This window comes from Populus alba, chromosome 12 (assembly GCF_005239225.2).
Source record: "Populus alba chromosome 12, ASM523922v2, whole genome shotgun sequence".
Lineage (NCBI taxonomy): Eukaryota > Viridiplantae > Streptophyta > Magnoliopsida > Malpighiales > Salicaceae > Populus > Populus alba.
In genome coordinates this window covers 7,156,012-7,163,024 of record NC_133295.1, presented here as the reverse complement: position 1 = coordinate 7,163,024, position 7,013 = coordinate 7,156,012, and positions in this window count along the sequence as shown.

Sequence of the window (7,013 nt, the reverse complement as noted above, 5' to 3'; positions counted from 1 at the left end):
TGGGTTTATTTGCACCCAATGAACATTGTCGTGTGTACTAAGTTTAGAGCTCGTTTTCATTTAATTATGCTTTCTACAAGTTCATATATCTTTATTAGTAATTAATTTAGGACTTTCAGGCATCAATAACATATTTTTGTGGGTTTAATCTTAGGGTTTTGATTTTGAATCGAAACTCATTCTTGATAAAATTATAGCTTTTGAGTGATAATCAAGGCAAACTAACTCTTGATTATTGATCTATGTTGGTTGTGCACAAAACCATGTTTTTATTGCTTAAGTTCTAATCTCCTTCATGTTTTGTGTTTTTGGGTTTATGAAGAACATTCATCATGTTTTTTTTTATTGTACATTTGATTTATTTTTCTATGAAATTTCTATGTTTTTTGTGTGATTTTTTAAACTTTGATTTGTTTAGGATCAAACCTTTGCTTTTGGTTAATTTTTCGGGTCAAATCTTATTTTTAGCTAGGTTCATGGTTGAAACAACACTTAGGTTGACCCGGATAGGTCAATTTTGGGTCAGTTTATAAGGCTTTGTTTGGATAACTTTTCTTTTTGTTAAGGTCTTTTTTGGTCAAAGGGGTTATTTGGCCAACACACTTATTTTTTTAAAAAAAAGGTTTTATCATACAAACCCCCAAATAATTTCAAAAAAAATTAAAAAAAATTCAAGGACCTCTTTTAATTTATTTTTTTAGTCCCTCACATGTTTTTAGGCCTTTTTATTTAATATTAGGATAGTAAATTTATATTGTAAAGTACCGACCTGATATTAAAAATACATGTCTGATAAAATCTCGTGATCATGTGGCCACACAACCCACAATCAAGATTGAGATCTGATCCCGGAAAATCAAAATAGGTCTAATATGAGTGTGACACAATGGAAACTTGTTCCAAGGCACCAACACTATTGAAATGAGTAGAATGACGCCACGAAGCCAGTTAATCTTCGATAAGTCAGATTCAGTTCGTTCAAGAACTGAAGAATGCAAGAATCACTCTCACATGTTAAAATTGAAAAATTCAGAATAATATTCATCAAAGCTGCTGAAATTTTGGCTTACATGAGTTTAAATAGTTCTTGAAAAATTAACCCTAATGGACCCCTTATGTGGACTTATATGAGGTCCACTCAAAACTGGCCCAACACCCTAAACTGAAAAACCCATAACTTAATCCAAACAAGCCTTGGATCCTAGCTGAAAACAAAGTATTAATTAAACCCAAACAAGCCTTGGGCTGTAGCTATCAAAATAAAAATAAAGTCCCTAATATTAAATCCTTGTTCTGCCATGAGAAGAAGAAGAGAATGAAGTAAAATATTATAAAAGTGATTCAAGGCCTATTTATAGCCTTCCATGCAGCCCCTTAATCCTAGAAACAAAAGGAAAAGGTAGCCACCCATGTTATTTCCAAGTTGTAGTAGGATTCTTTTGTTTCCTTTGTTGTCCTCACTTCAAGGCTCAAATAAGGTTGTATTGGACCCCTCTTGCACATGGATAAGATGTACTAGGGTCTCCTCTTGATACTCCAATGGACATTTCAATTCTGACTTGGTGGAAACCTTCAAAACCAATGCATTCAATGCCTCTTTCAATGTCTTTGTCTTGGACCGAGTTATTGGACCATTTGGAACATGTAATGGGTCCTTGCTGATGTTTCTGGGCTGGTCCACATCATCCCCTCTATTCTCGAAAGGATTCGACCTCGAATCAAAATCTGTATCAAACAATGTAAGATCAGCAACATTAAAAATAGCACTAACACTATACTCATCTAGAAGGTCAATTTTGTATGCGTTGTTGATTAGTACTTAAAAGTGCATGTTTATCAAGGTTTTATATCATCATTTTGCACTTGAAGTATCAATAACTCCTTAACTAAAGCATGTTTTATAATAACAAGTTTGATACTATTAGATACCTTAATTTATGGTAAATGCTCATCTTAAATGCAGGCCTATCACATAAATAAAAGGATTGATTGATGAGTTTAAGTATTGAAAGTGAAAGGACAAAGAGATGGCTAAACTTAGAAAAGAGATGTTGGTGTAGTCCAAACTGGAGCCTAAGATTTAAAAAGGCCGTTTTGAAGTCCAAACTGAAGGAACAACGAAGAAGTCCGAAGTTGTCCTGCAGCCCAGACACTATTTAGTGTTCAGCCCATATCTTAAGTTGTAGAAGTCCAAATAACCTCATCTTTTTTTTGTTGGAAAGCTGAGACAATTTCCTAGAACATTCCTGAGGATTATAGGCAAATTATGATGTTAGCAATGACGTCTTGTTCAGACAAGAAGATAAGAATTGTCACCAAGTCAAGATGTGGCCACCCACTCATCAATTAATTAACAAATCAATAGTTACAAATTTTGGCCTATAAAAGGAGGCACTTACCATGTATTGAGGCATCTTGATTTCCAGATCAAGATCATGCTCTTGCTTTCTCTCTTTGTATTGCTTATGTTTTGCTTTCATTAATATCAAGTTTATGCACTTCATTTCCTTTCCTTTACTTAGTTAACTTCTTTCTCATTTATGTTCTTATCTTGTTCATTTATGTTTCTTTCTTTCATTATGTTTAGCTAAGTTAATTATGTCAAGGTGAAAAGGGTACACTAATGGTGTAAAAATAAGTATAATATAAACTTAACATGGACCTTAACGTTGGATACTAACATGTTTTATATTTGTTATCTTGTTCACTTTTAATACTTTGCTTGTTAAATGGTTAATCTAGATTTATGTTGTATAACACTTGGTACAACAAATACTTGGTACTTTCATAGCCCATACTATATGGTATAACCGACACCTGAGCTATGAAAGGAACTTGATTTGTTGTTAACATAAGTTATAATCATGAATGTCTGCCAACATTTACAAGTATTAGCTTTATTCGAATAAGATAACTAATGTAATCATGTTAACAATTTATAATCTGATTGGAACCTCCTTTATGTGTGGTTTCCAATTGAGTAATAAGAGTTCATACTATACTTGTTTGAAGTACCATTAGTGGATCCTCTAACCTTGACATTTATTTTTATTATTGTTTAATCCTTACATTAATCTTTCAACTCAAAGTTCTCATTAATTTCTTCCTTCTCTTCTTTATTATTGTTGTTGTTGTTGTTGTTATTTGTTCATAAACTCAGTATATAGGCTGGAAACCTGTGACCCGATCATTTAGATCATTCTCAGGTATAACAACGCCACGTACTGAGTATTATTATTATTATTATTACTAGTACTAGTACTACTATTGTTATTATTATCGTTATTATTGTTATTGTTGTTGTTGTTGTTGTTGCGTTGTTATTTATAATTTATACAATTAACCTCTCTGTGGTTCGACCCCGGTCTTGCCGAGTTATTTATTACTTCGACACTCCTGCACTTGGGAGAAGACATCAAGCTTTTGGTTGTGTCAGTTGTCATTGATTCTCTCTAAAACTCGAAATGGACCATCACCACGAGGCTGTAATTTTGATTTCCTTTGGTTAGGAAATCGTTCCTTACGCATGTGCACCCAAACCCAATCACCGGGTTGGAAAACAACCATTTTACATCCCTTATTTGCTTTAGAAGCATAAATTCTATACTTTTTCTCTATTTGTAGTCGAACTCCTTCATGGAGTTCTCTCACCATCTTTGCCTTCTTTTCACCATCTAAACTTACCCTTTCTTCAAAAGGTAAAGGAATTAAGTCCATAGGAGTTAGTGGATTAAAACCATAAACAATTTCAAAAGAAGAAAAACTAGTGGCCAAATGCACAGTTCTATTGTAAGCAAACTCAATAAAAGGCAAACATTCTTCCCAACTTTTCAAATTCTTTTGAATTACAACACGTAAAAGTTGGGATAATGTTATATTCACTACCTCAATTTTTCCATCTGTTTGAGGATGGCATGTTGTCGAAAATAAGAGTTTAGTTCCCAACTTTTCCCATAAGGTCTTCCAAAAGTAGCTAAGGAACTTAACATTACGATCTAACACTATACTCTTAGGAATGCCATGCAAACGTACAATCTCCCTAAAGAACAAGTTTGCGATATGAGTTGCATCATCTGTTTTATGGCATGCAATGAAATGTGTCATTTTAGAAAACCTATCAACCACAACAAAAATAGAGTCTCTACCTTTCTTTGACCTAGGTAAACCTAAAACAAAGTCTATAGAGATATCTACCCAAGGTTCAGTAGGCACAAGTAATGGTGTATATAGTACATGTGATTGTACTCTAGATTTTGCCTTTCTATAAGCAATGCATTGTTCATAAATTCATTGCACATCTCTTTTCATCTTTGGCCAATAAAAATGCTCATGCAATATATCCAAGGTTTTTGCGACCCCAAAATGACCCATTAAACCACCCCCATGTGCTTCACGAACAAGCAATTCGTGCAAAGAACTAGCAAGAACACACAATCTATTCTCTTTGAACAAATAACCATCCATCAAATAAAACTTATCAAAAGCCAAATGTCCATATGTATTATAAATCTCGACAAAGTCAGAATCATTATCATAAAATTCCTTCATATATTCAAAACCTAACAATCTAGTATTGATGGTGTGTAAAAGAACATACCTGCGTGAAAGTGCATTAGCTACGATGTTCTCCTTGCCTTGCTTATACTTGATTACGCAAGGAAAAGTTTTAATGAATTCAACCCATTTTGCATGCTTCCTATTCAACTTACCTTGTCCTTTCAGATGTTTCAAAGACTCATGATCCAAATGGATTACAAACTCTTGTGGCCACAAGTAATGCTACCATGTCTTAAGTACTCTTACCAATGCATAGAGTTCTTTGTCGTAAATGGGAGTTCAAGGTCGCTCCACTTAACTTCTCACTGAAATACGCAATAAGTCTCCAATCCTGCATCAAAACAGCACCTATTCCTATTCCAGACACATCACATTCTATTTCAAATGCTTTCGTAAAGTTAGGTAAAGCCAAAACAGGTGTAGAACATAATTTCTTTTTCAAAAGAACAAATGCCAATTCTTGTTCCTCTCCCTATTTAAACCCAACTGACTTTTTAACAACTTCATTCAAGGGCGCAGCTATTGTACTGAAATCTTTCACAAAACGCCTGTAAAAACTAGTTAAGCCATGAAAACTCCTTACCTCACTTACTGATTTGGGTATAGGCCAATCCTAAATGGCCTTAACTTTCTCCTCATCCATCTCGATACCCTGTGCAGTTACAACATAGCCAATAAACACAATTTTCTCCATGCAAAAGGCACATTTTTTAAGATTAGCATATAATTTCTCACTACATAACACACTAAGTACATTACACAAATAATTAAGATGCTTAGTTAAGTTCTTGCCATATATCAAAATGTCATCAAAATACACAACCACAAACTTACCTATGAATGCACACAACATATGATTCATTAAACGCATAAACGTACTAGGTGTATTTGTAAGTCCAAACGGCATTACTAACCATTCATACAAACCATGCTTAGTCTTAAATGTTATTTTCCACTCATCACCTTCTTTCATCCTAATTTGATGGTACCCATTTTTCAAGTCAATTTTAGAGAAAATATAGGATCCATGCAACTCATCTAACATGTCATCAAGCCTAGGAATGGGATGTCTATACTTTACCGTTATGTTGTTGATGACCTGGCAATCAACACACATCCTCCATGATCCATCCTTCTTTGGCACAAGTAGCACGGGTACAGCACACGGGCTCATACTCTCACGGATGTAGCCCTTTTTCATCAGCTTATCAACTTGCCTTTGAAGCTCCTTCGTCTCCTTGGGATTGTTTCTATAGGTTGGTCGGTTAGGAATTAAAGCTCCGGGTACGAAATCAATATGATGCTCTATCCCCCTCAATGGTGGTAATCCGCTAGGAGTATCATCGGGGAACACATCATCAAACTCCTGTAACAAAGAAATTGCAACACTAGGTACAATATGATCAAGATCATTAGTATTAAAGTGAGCCTTTTTGTACACAAATAAAATCATTAGCTTGTTAGTGACAAATGCAAATCTGACCTCACCCTCTCTAGCATAAAAATTAGGTTGTTTCTTTAATTTTTTCACACAATTCTCATCACCCTCGCTGACTTTCTTCACTACTCTTGTCTTACCTCCACTCTCGGCCAGATTTAGGTGTTTTTGAGTTATGGTTGAATGGTTTGATTTGTTTGGAGTGTTGGCTGAATATTTGCTTGTGTTTGGATGGGTGGCCGAATGGGTTGTAGTGGTTTGGGTTCTAGCCGAATATGATGTTCTTCTCTCCCCTTGTTCCTCACCTTGATTTTCTCTCCCCATCGCCTCATGCTCACTTTTTAGCTTTATTTGATCATTATACACTTGTTTGGGTGTAAGAGGTACAAGAGTGATGGTTTTACCATCTTTTACAATAGTATAGCTATTTTTAACCCCATCATGAATTGCCTTCCTATCATATTGTCATGATCTCCCCAACAAGATGTGACTTGCTTGTATTGGTACCATGTCGCACAAAACTTCATCAACATATTTCCCAATCGAAAATGGAACCACAACCTGTTTATTCACTTTCACTTCACCACTATCATTCAGCCATTGCAATCTATATGGTTTAGCATGCTTAGCAGTACATAAATTTAGTTTACTAACAAGGGTGGCACTACAAACATTAACACAACTTCTATTATCTATAATTAAACCACACACCTTGCTTTGTACATAACAACGCGTATGGAAGATGTTCTCCCTTTGTTCATTAGTATCATCTTCTTTGACCTGAACCTGAAGTGTTTGCCTTATAACCAAGGACTCCTCAACTGGTAATGCTAACTCATCCCCATCACTATCCTCCAATGGTGGCATGCCTTTACAATCAGATCTGTCACTTTTATATTCCACATCACCATTATCTCTAATCATCATGATTCTCTTGTTTGGATACTCTTAAGCATAATGTCCATGTCCCTAACACCTGAAACATTTAACATCACGAGTACGTTTAGTTTGAGTTTCA